At 37.3% G+C, this 12,124-nt stretch overlaps 1 protein-coding gene across 4 annotated transcripts in view; it reads right to left on the bottom strand.

Annotated features, from left to right (window-relative positions):
* The window catches only part of NEDD4 (NEDD4 E3 ubiquitin protein ligase), a 50,225-nt gene that overhangs the window by 24,132 nt on the left and 13,969 nt on the right, over positions 1–12,124 (bottom strand). The window lies entirely within an intron of this gene.

Below are 12,124 nucleotides of genomic sequence, written 5' to 3'. Positions count from 1 at the left end.
CTGCCAGCAGGAGCTTGAAATACGGCATCTGCCTTATCCCATCCGACATGCCTGCTGACATCTGAAAGTGCACTAAAATTCATTATATCAATGAAAAATACCATTAGCTTTAACATGAAAAATCTGAAGGAGCCTATCCAGACTTACGATGTCTCTTCAGATGCCCTGATTATAACCAGACCATGAATGCAGCCTCATAACCTCTCTCCAGCCTGTTCTTTAGCATAATTTAGGCAGGGACAACACCACACAGAATTATTACATGGTTTACTGGTGATCATTGATTTTTCACTTCTACAGAAGTGAGGATTTTAAGTGGGTCACTTCAGCAGTGACCAACAGTCATGCCAACAGTCCCAGAACTTCACTTGACTTCCTACTGGATTACAGAAGCATATGCTGAGTTGTTTCATGTCCACTTATGACTTGAAATCTTTACAAACCTTCACAAAGGCAAGAAAACGTATCACATAGGTCATTTAACACAAATACACATCACTGCCTGCGTGCTAAAATCAAAAGGGCATGAAATATTTAAAATTTTTCAAGTTTTTGCATAGACGGAATAGACAGACTAGCAATTGTGAAAGACCTCAACATTACAGCCTGCACAGCCTCTGGATGTTTGATCTTCCTTTAAACAGCTAACAAAAGTTTCAGTGGCTGCTCTTTCCTAAATTTTGTTGATGTACCACAAGCTTTTATTCAAATTCACAAACCAAGAACTTTTATGGTCTTTCTCCATAAGTTTCCATTACCAGCTTCCATATTTCATTGAAATATATTCCCTTCACCTCAAGGCAAAGCTGTGCATTTCATCTTTCTTCTAGCACAGCTCTATTTTTAGTTTTCCAGACTCTAAAATTTCCACTCAATTCTACTCTTTTTTTTTTTTGTCTTATTGACAGCATTCTCAGTTTGAACACCTCTGACTGAAAAGGACACAGGTCTTTCTTCAAGCAGATATATCTCCCTCAATAATCTTGGTACCTTTTTTTTCTAGGTCTGTTGTCCCAAGTTTGTCCATTTCATATTTAAATTGTAGACATATTTGGAAAAAGTGCCTCACATTTATATGAGTTAATTGACAATGTTAACTTAAACTCTAATTTTTATACCTCCAAAAAGCATAATATGAAACTAGACCACAGAGCTCATCATATAGTAATGTGCTGGAAATCTACTGATATATAACAATAAATTAAATTTACAGCATGTATGTCTTGCATTCAGATTCAAAGGAAAAGAAAAAAAACCTACACACAAATGCAATAGAACAAAAACACTAACCCACTCTCCCCCTCAAAAAAGCCACCACTTTTTTTTAGTTCACAAACTGTTTTGGAATAGAAAGCTACAACAGGTTTTCATATCGGAAGAGTCTGAAGCTTCCCTGACCTAGTAAAGGAAAACTTTCTGTATTATTATAGATCACAAGCTTCTGGAAAAAATATGGCTATCATTTCTGCCTATGAGGTTCTTTTTTTTTTTTAAATGGCACAGCACATACCTTAGACACGTTAAAAGGCTTAGTATTTGTGAAGTTCTTGGCAATCCTTAAGTGGAACATGCCTTTCAAATAAATTACTGGAATGTGGGACAAATGTCTGCTGCGTTTTAGAAAACCTCAGAACATTGTGTTTGTTACCAACGTAATTTTAGTATGTGCTCCTGTTATTCACTTTATTATTCTGCTGTCTCTCCTGCTATTTTTAGTAGAGCTAGCCTCGATAACCAACCTTTAACAGCACTTTCTCCTCCAGCCAGCAAGTAAAATCCTCCAGCCGAGATTTTTGTTGACCTCCAAACTACTAATACATAGATCAGATAGCAGGAATGCTGCTTAGCAGTGTGCCTCGCTCCGACAAGCTGACTAACTGCCTTCAAAGAAGTGCCAAAGAAGCTTTGAAACAGACTTCGCACACATTAACAATTAAATGCCAGTGGAGCTGAAACTGTTTGCTTCTCTGTTTCATGAGAGCAGGCATCCCAGTTCCTTTAGCAAAGACAAGTGGGTCAGTTGTTCTTGTCAACTTGCAACTTCTTGACAGCCAGAGAAGTCAAACTTTCTGCTTGCCAAACCATAAGTGCATAAACCTTTATTAATGATATAGTACACTAACAAAGAGCCCTTTTATTTTACTGATTCAGTGGTTTAGTCTATAGAAAGCTATTAAAAACATGCGAGGACAGACAGCTGCTGTATCCAACAAGTTTAAAGAACTCCAGTGCAATGCAAAAGTGAGTGCTCAGAAGGGTACAAACACTGAAAAAGTAATCCAGACATACCTGAATTCCAAAACTCATTCTCATCTACTTTATAAATATATAGCTAATAAACCTTAGCAGTTATGAATAAACCACTAAAGGACATGCCTATCTGAGTAGAACAGTGTCATCACACTGAGTCATACGTTAAAGAGCAGAACTTAGAACATTATCCGAAATGTAACAAGTTTGAGTATATAAAACTGACTTTAATGCCTTTTTTAATTGTTGGATTAATCATAGTACCACTAGAAAGAGCTCTTGCATAAATGCTGAAAGAACATATTCTCCCTACCATATTCTCTTTTGTGACTACATTTTTTTGTTGTTAGTGCATGAAGTAGATCCTAAGTATGTTCTGAGTCTTTTTCTGAGCAAACAGCCAGCTAGCTGTACATGAGATTGATCTTCAGGCACAATTCTACAGCCGTATAGGAAAAGGAGAAAGCACACAGCTCTCATTAGATGGAATATAAAGTACCGATTCAAACTGAAAAAACTAACAGTGATCCAGACTATCACTGCTTAAGAAAACAAGAGTTCAAATAGGTCTCTTATAAAACCAACATTCTTCTTGCTTAAACACCCAAACATCAATGTTAGTTACAAACTTGATGAGAACAAAAAAAAAACCACCCGAACCAAACCAAACTTTTCTGGGTTACACTAACAACTTCAAGTATTTTCCTTTTTTGTGCTGCACTGAGTATATTATTTGGCTCTCTAAAACTCTAAATCAGGAAAATTGAGCTTTTTTTTTCTTCCACAAAATACTGCCAGAACACTATTCATCATAGGAAAATAGCAAAATTGAATTATCATGTTAAGATCTTACCAAGTTCATGGATTCTAAATGCAATATTTTTTCTAACCTGTAGAGTCATAAATACCTCGTTGCACAGAATTTATTCAAGTCTCAGACTCCTGCATTTTTTTAAGTGTCAAAGGTAGATGGAGAGGAGATTTTTTTTTAATATGAAACGTAAGCACTAATTTTTAATTAGCATTAATGAACAAATGCAGTTGACAGCTGCTGAGATAAAAGTGGAGAAAATACCTAGTACTAGAGAGATGGTTATTATACAACACAAGCTCCTGCAGGACCTTCAGCCCGGCTGGCTGCTTCCAGAGGAAGGTGTCAGCATAACATGCCTCAGCAGTTTTACCATCTGTTTAACAGACAGCGTTTAGAAATGACACAAGTTATTTTCACTAATTCTCCCACACTTCTAAGGATATTTGCAGAAAATCCCTGCTCTACAAAGACCAGAGCAAAAATGTTGCTTCATTTATAGATTACACTTTTTATATATACAGAACCTGTATATTATAGGTAGATACCTCTGAAGTCCATATTCAACCTACAGCCATTTTAACACATTGTTTACATATTAGTTCATTTAATGTTTGCTACTTGAAGAATATAAGTCTAGAGATTCATTAACTAAGTAATTTAAGATAGGTTTGGGTTTTTTCGGCATTTGAGATCTCATTTTCATGTAGGTCACAGGATGATAATTGGTTGTCCCACATAACCAAAGTATACTTAAGTACGAGAACAAGTCAAAAGTTACTAAAGGGTATGTTTTACTCATCAGGAATTTGAGTTCCCTTGATTTTATGGACAGATGTGCCAAAAAAGCTACTATGTAAAAAGCAGGAGTACTAGATTTTACAAAAAGTCAAGAGCCAATTCAAATTTAGCCTCCTCTGTTAAACCAGTCAACACTTCAAAAAATTCTATTAAAAAACTAATAATCAGAAAACTTAGTTTGCTTAGTTACTACTTCGATAAGCTGCTTTCAATATCAAGACAGTTAACTTTGTAATAGTATAAAAGCACAAAACTTCTGCATCTGTTTGTGGGAGCTTTTGTGCCGGGTCTTATGACTTCAGTTAAGGTTTGAGAAACAAACTCTCACAGTAACAACTCCAGCTGCACTTCTTTACCTTGACTAATTAACACCATAAAGGTTAAAACACTCAAAAAAATGTAAGACCATATCAAATGTTTAAATGCACATGTAATTTTCTCCCTGAGAAACAGATCAAACCAGGTGTGACAGATGTTAACGCACTCATCCAAGCGACTCACAGTCAAATTTCTCTTATTTTGTTATTCAGAGCGTGAAATAGAATGAAAATAAAACCAATAATATGACTCCAAGATGCCAACATTCAACTGGAGCATCTGCATCGCAGTCTCACTCCTGTAAAGTTTATTAGGTGCAGTACAGCACCACACAGCTGCACAGCTGGACTAAGCCCGGATGCTGCACGGCCGCTCTTTGAAGCCCTAGGCTGGAAAATCTAGAACAGTCATCCAGGATGTACGAGGACCTACAGCAGGGCTGGATGCAGGCTCAATGGTCTCAGGCTACTCCAAAAGTAGTTTAGCAGGTCTCAGTTGTTGTTTTTTTTCCCTAGCTTAAGTCCATTGCTTGCAGCTCCTGATGATCCAAATTCAGCAGCTCAATGGCTCCCATCAACCTGCACGAATGAGTGTTGCTGCCAAATGCTGCTGCCTCAAGCCTAAACATACTGCCCATCCAGAACTAAGGCCACAGATGACCTGGCTACAGCAGAACCTACTGGTTTGCCTTAAGCTGCACTATGCTCAAGTTATAAATCTGGTATGCATGAATTCACCATGGATGGATCATTCTCTACGACAGAAGGCAATGACAACACAGAAAACCCACCTGCAATTCTTCCTACAAGAGCAGTTGGATAGTTTATTTATACATGCTCAACATTTCTTACTGATGTTACTCAATGCTTCCCACAGTAACATTGTTTTCAATAGCCTATAGTTTGCCAGATGTTAACTACATTGGCTTTATTCATCTTAAGTTAAACATTTGATCCAAATGGCACTTACTAGAAATAATATAGTAACAAACAACAAGTAGCTAAGGTAGAAACTATTTTTAAAAGTACTGTTTTTAGTAAGTTCTGGAACTTTTCTTTTTCCTTCGAAATTCCCTGTGCTTTCATGTTACTGAATAAGGCCTTCTCCCATACACCGCAAAAACTGCATATTGCCAGAGAAGACAGGTAGTCAAGCAAAACGTTCAGTTTCTTCCCATACTCCTTCAATAGCTACAGTGCTCTATTTACATTTTAATATCACAGAATGTCAGGGATTGGAATAGACCTCGAAAGATCATCTAATCCAATGCCCCTGCTGGAGCAGGAACAATATGTCCTATCTTCAATGACTCCAATTAAAGCTTGCATGTGATTTCAGCCAGAAACTTGCAGATGTCATGAAATTATTTGCTTATGATAGATCCAAAGCAGCCCTAAGTCTTAGACAGTAATTGTATCCATCTGTAGACTCTTCAGTTTACCTTAAACTGCCATGATGCAAAGACAGCAAGTGAGTGATCTATTAAAACAGAGATGATTATAGATCCATAAACTAGCACTGAAATAAGCTACGAACATTTTGCTGGCTGTGTTCCCAAAACAGCAAGTTCTGTTCGTCACAAGGAGTGAGAAAGAAAGTTCATTTGAAACAGAGACACTTCACAGAAATGCAGGGCAGTCCCCTTCAGACAAGGGTAAAAGACGAGTTGTAAGTTAGTGACTCACTTGAGAATACCAGTCTGCTCTGCCTGCTTGCTCAATCTGTGAAATTCATCCACTTCTAGAAAACACATGTTGGAATGCAGAAGAAAACTCTCAGCCCAGGCTGATGGGAGAACTGTAAACCATTTCTACCATTTGATCCCAGGTGGCTGCAAGGGCTGGGCAGGCACCAGAGAACCTAAAAGTCAGACTAATATGCTATATAGCCTTGTATCCTTTTCCTATAGTGGCCGAGAACAGATGCTAAGGAAACAATAAAAGCAGCAGTTAAGAGTAGTACAGCCTCCAATGTATCCTCCAGATTCCAATTAACCATTGATAGGGACTTTTTTCTGGGTCTAGAATGCAATACACTTTGATGGACCTTTTGACTTATCCAGTCTCTTTCTGAAATACATTTCTATTTTGGTACCCACATCTTGAAACAGGAACACAATAGAGACTACATTTGTAACATCGAGAGTCGATTCTTTTTACATTCTTCTCCCTTGAACTGTAATTTTACAAAATGTCCTTGATATCGTTTTCCTCTCCTTCCTCCCCAAGCTGAAAAGCTCTTGGTCTACTTCATGTCTCCGCACATGAAACTCATCCCAATCTTGTGATCTCTGTCTGTATTTTCCTAATTGTTTTATATACACTTTATGAAAGATGATGAACAGAAATAAGCACATCACACATGGATTTGCACAACACCATAATGGCACTTTAAATTTTGTTACTTTATTACTTTCTTAATAAATCCTAATATTTTATTTGCCTTTTAACTGTCAGCAAGATTTTTGTTTAACATTTTCAGTAAGTCACTCACCATGACAAAATATTTCCTGACCAGTATGGGAGGCTGTTACCATCCATGCATCATTAGCTATTTTCCCCATGAGCATTACTTGGTATTTATCAACACTGACTTTTTAATCACCCATTCTACTGTCTAGTCACCCACTGCCACATAATTTTCTGCAACTTCAGTGCTGACAACTTCATTCTCACTTCTATTTCATATCTGTTAATTAACAACATTATCAGTGAGGAAATATTTTCCACACTTATGCCTTGAGACCCTTTTTCAAAACTTCTGCTAAGAGTTCTTGACAAATAACCTGAACATGTAAGTGTTCTGTATAAAGCAGTAGCTTGTAATTCCCTTTCTTTCCCCTTCAGTCATTTTAAAATACTGGCATACTACCACCCTCCTTCAGAAAGGCAAACTAATGCATCAAAAAATTACTCAGTTAGGTATGTTTAGCTCTGCTGTTTTATGCCATAATGCATACAAAGACTATGATTTCTAAATCACCATATTTTCCAATAAATGATTTTCTATAACTCAGTGTTGTGGTTTCAACTTTTCACAGAAACCAAAAGCAATGTACCACTCAAAATACAACAATAATCAATCAATAAAATAAAAAAGCATCACAGCAATGATCACAGCCTTGTATCTGAAAGCCTGCAAGTTATTTGGCTAATCAGAATTGAAGGAAATAATGTCTCCATCTTGCCTCAGAAGCAAGTTTTACTTCATAACACATTCTTAATGTTTATTAAGCTTTACAGACAGAGTCACTGGCTGTATTAAAGAAGCCACACCATCCGTTTTTCCCCATTCTCTTGTGGTAGATCAAAAGGAACATGAATCAGCCTGAAGGCAGGGTAATTAACAATGTATATAGTTTTAGTCTTCCCTTTTGCTGGCATATGAAAAACCTGCCCACACTCAGTTCAGCTGCAGGCTATAAACAGAATGAAGCTAATTATAATTTGTGCAAAGCACGGAAGTTTCTTTTTAATATATACGTGTAATTTTTGCTGCTGGCTACAAAGCTCTAGAGCTTTAATACAAAGGGCTAGCAAAGCACTCTGCTGCAGTCAAAGCAGTGCCCCTTACAGCATGACCATGTCCTGAATGTTACATACAGTTCATTATTGCCAAATGCAACTTGGATTCTCCTTGACTGACCTGATACACCATAACATAGCAACAGGCAATAGACAGCCCTGTAACACGAGCCTTCAGGACATGCAATACTGAACAATATGAACGCTACTAGGTGATGAGGTTATCATAACATAATAAATAATATAGAGATGTCAATTTGTGATTTGCCCTTTACCGCCTCTTGCTTCATTTGACCCTTTTTCACCTCACTTCCTTGCACAGATCTGAAACACTGACAGTATCTGTGCAGCCCCTCTGTTTACTACGCAAAGATGGAGACAGCTGGAAATGACCCATAGTTGTCTTCCCCTTTTTCACCACACTTTCCTTTTTACTCAGTGAAGTATGAAAAAGCCTTTGATATGGCTCCACATAACATCTTTATCTCTAAACTGACAAGAGATTTATTTGATGGATGAACTACCTAGGAGATAAGGAATTGGATGACAGCTGAGGTCAATAGCTCAGTGTCCAGGTAGATCAGCCCATCAGGGGGTCCACGTGGAGGGTGGTACCGTTTAACATCTTTATTAACATAACAGACAATGGGGTTGAATGCACTCTCTTCAAGCTTGTGGATGGCACTAAGCTCAGTTGTGAAGCTGATAGAAGGAAGAGATGTTCAGCCACAGGGACCTGGACAGGCTTGAGAAGTAGTACCACATGAACCTCATCAAGTTCAACAAGGCCAAGCGCATGGTGATGCATCTGCAGTGTATCTAAGTACAAAGTGGAGGTTCAGTGAAGTGAAAGCAGCCCTGTGGAAAAGAACCTGGAGGTACAGGGGGATAAAAAATTGAACATGAGCTAAAAGTGTGCACTCACAGCCCAGAAAGCCAACCATATCCTGGGCTGCATCAAAAGAAGCATGGACAGGCAGGCAAGGGAGGTGATTGTCCCCCCTCTACCCTGCGCTCAGGAGGCTCTATCTGAAGTACTGCATTCAGGCCTGAGGCCTCCAAAACAAGACATGGAGCTGTATGAATGAGTACAGAGCTGAGGAAATGCTGAGTGCTGGGGTTGTGCAGACTGGAGAAGGCTCTGGGGAATCCTTTCAGCAGCCCTTCGAAACTTAGAGGGAGCTTATAAGAAAGCCTGAGACAGACTATTAACAAGAGCCCGTAGTGATAGGACAAAGGGTAAAGGCTTTAAACTAAAAGAGGGTAGATTTAGATTATATATAAGGAAGAAGCTCTTCACTGTGTGAAGAGTGGTGAGACACTGAGACAGGTTGTGGAAAAGTTGTGACATCCCCTGAAGTATTCAAAGACAGGTTAGACCTGGCTTTGGGCAACGTGACCTAATGAAAGACTAAGGTCCCTTCCAGCCCAAACCATTCTCTCTGTTTCTGCAACACTCAGCACTACTTTGTGATACAACATTAACTGTGCAAATGAAGGTCTCCCACAGACAGGTTTTGGTCCTGCCAGCATGTACAGATCAGTGGGAGAGAACATTAATGAAGAGGGACACCTTCACACACAACCTCCTCAAATTATTTCTCCAAGATCTAAATACTACCAACCAGCTCAGTAAGTTGAGACTTTTTATGCTATCATCACTGAAAGATTTAAACATGTCCTCTTAAAAATGCAAAATCTAGTTTCAGAACTTGAGAAAAATAGCTCACCAGTTCGAGCTTGTTTTTTTCTTTTTTCTCCCCAAAGTTGACAGTATATGCCAACTCTGAAGATTTTTGCTTCAATGTGCATTTCATTCAGTAAAGACAAAGCTACAGCAAAACTACTTGCAAGCAAGAAAGGAAGATGACACAATGGATCTGTTAACAGTATAAGAAATTACTGTAAAGGCATACAGTTGCTAAAATATTTGCAAATAGAATAATGATATACAGCTCCAAACATGTAGTGATAGTGTCTTTGAAGGAATGGTTAATACCAACAGGGATGTCAGCATACCACTGTATTTGTGGAAGAGATCAGAACAGATTTTTTCCTTCTGTTTTGAAGTATTCGTTCATGGTCAATCAGAAGTGGAACTGTAGTCATTGCCCTTTCCCTCTCTGTCTCTCTTCAATGTCTGCATATGCAAGATGACATAGAACCTGTCCCCTTACTCACTCTTACCCTCCTACTTCACACTAGTGATACCAGAGTGCTTTAGCTGTAGATTTATTCCTATCATAAATAAGGTATATATGCACTGGAAAAAATATATTAAAAACAAATACAAAGTCAAAGTCAACCTTCAGTGATGCAACTGTGGACTTGTATACCTCTTTCTCCTGCTTTGTACAAATGAAATTCCATTATCTACTGCTGAATCTATTCAATGTATTTCCAGTAAAGAACAGCAGTGGCCCACAGGCCATCATAATTCCCCATGTTTTTAAATTTAGTTAAAAATAATCCAAGGCCAGTTGTCACAGAAATTGGGTTTTGACTTTTATTTATTTATTTTAAGTCAGCCTTTAACAAGCTGTTGATTATAGAAAGCATGAAACCTGATCCTAGGTAGCTGAGGGCTAGTAGCTAGGCACATAAGAAAAGAATGCATAGAGCTCTCACTGCTTCAGACTCTGCAGTCTCTGACCAATGCACTGATTTGATTTCATGACTGCTCTGCACAGATAGCTGACATTACTAAACGCTACTCCAGTATCAACTTGTTAAATTTGAACTCAGACTCAGCATATCAATATACTAGGCCAGACTAACTGGAGTCAAGAGAAATATTTTGGGAGTTGTTTATTTTTAAATGAGTCACAACACACCGTGATAATTAACTGGACTATATAATTAAATGATTGCCATAGAATCTATTATATTTGTCAAAGGCTGTAATAACAAATACAAAATTATTTCTCCAGCATGCTCTAATAAATTGCTGAACTGCCATAAAGTCAACTATGGCTTTGGCTTGGTTTAGCAGGGGGCTTTTAATTCTTTTTGGTAACAAGTTTGATAGGATATTGTATGCCAAGATTTCAGAAGTGATATGGCTTTGTGCCTTTCAGAAGAATATGCGGGGAAAAAAAACCAAAAACACTGATATAAAGCCTTTCTTGTCTGGATTTCTGATGTTAGAGATCTTTTTAATTTGTGGACATGGCAGATATTATATATTTGGCACAAGTCAAATATCTGCACATACATAATAGGTACAAAACTGCAACAATTTGGGATTCAGATTCTTGATACATAAAGTATTTTAAAAATACAAATCTGGCCTGGATTTCATGACAATCCACTCTGAATGCCATTTCCAAGAACTAAAACAAACTATTTATCAGTTCAGTGATGTTCTCCAGAAATACTGACAAAATAACCCTGAACTTGGATATTAACAAAGTTAAATGCAGTAAAATTCATTCACTATTGAAATATATTTTAAATATTAATTGACATTAAACACAGAAGCCAGAAGTGAAAGATACTTGAAATACATGACCAAAAAAAAAATACTGAAGAAGAGGAAAACATGTTAAGAATAACTAGATCCAGACTACTTAAAATGTCATGATCTGTTTGTGCTTACTGTGGAATTTGCCATCAGCTTTACAGTTCAATTTTGGGATGAGGAATCATCAAACAAAGTATATGGTGGTTTACACTGATTCACTGTGAACTTTATAATGAAGCTTAAACTGGACCACAGCTTTTACAATGAAGTATGAGATTTTTTTTAGTCAAAAAGCAAAAAAATAAAAGTAGCAAAAAAGTGGGGTATCATCAGGCACTAACTAAAGGCAATGACAATAACCATTACAGGACATTATCTTCAAGGTAGTAATGTTACTTGTTCAGTAAGGAACTGTTAGATCTTTGGCTTAAAACCTATTGTTTCAACAAGCAAATTAACACTATAGTAATTTCAATTAATGGACAATAAGATCGTAAATCTTGAAATAACTTTTTAAAAATATTATTGCTCTTTAACCAGCATTCACAATTAAAAACAGTAAATAACATTCACCTTGTTCAAGTCCTCACAATTCTATCTAAACAAGTCCTAAAATTCACATTTCATATGGCTTTACTAACAATACAAACTGCCTCAAGAGTTAACAAGACCAAACACCTCTGAAATTCAGTTAGACATAAGTTTCATTACAAAAAAAATACAATTTAAAGCCTTTAGATCTGAGTACTATAATTTGGACAGCAATGTTGGGAGAGATATTAAGTTACAGCGTGCTGCTCAGACTGCAGAAGTGGTTGAAAGGGGAAGAAAAAAAAAAAAGAAAGGAAACTTGAAAATTCCTGTGGTTCAGGGAGTATACAGAAACAAATGGTATTTACAGTTTCTCTGTTCAAATATAACTTATCTTTAATTTTACATAGAGTAAACTGTACTGAG

This window comes from Cyrtonyx montezumae, unplaced genomic scaffold (genome assembly GCF_038088225.1).
Source record: "Cyrtonyx montezumae isolate F1298 unplaced genomic scaffold, pur_monq_1.0 scaffold_17, whole genome shotgun sequence".
Classification (NCBI taxonomy): Eukaryota; Metazoa; Chordata; class Aves; order Galliformes; family Odontophoridae; genus Cyrtonyx; species Cyrtonyx montezumae.
This window is presented reverse-complemented; position numbering and strand designations above follow the sequence as displayed.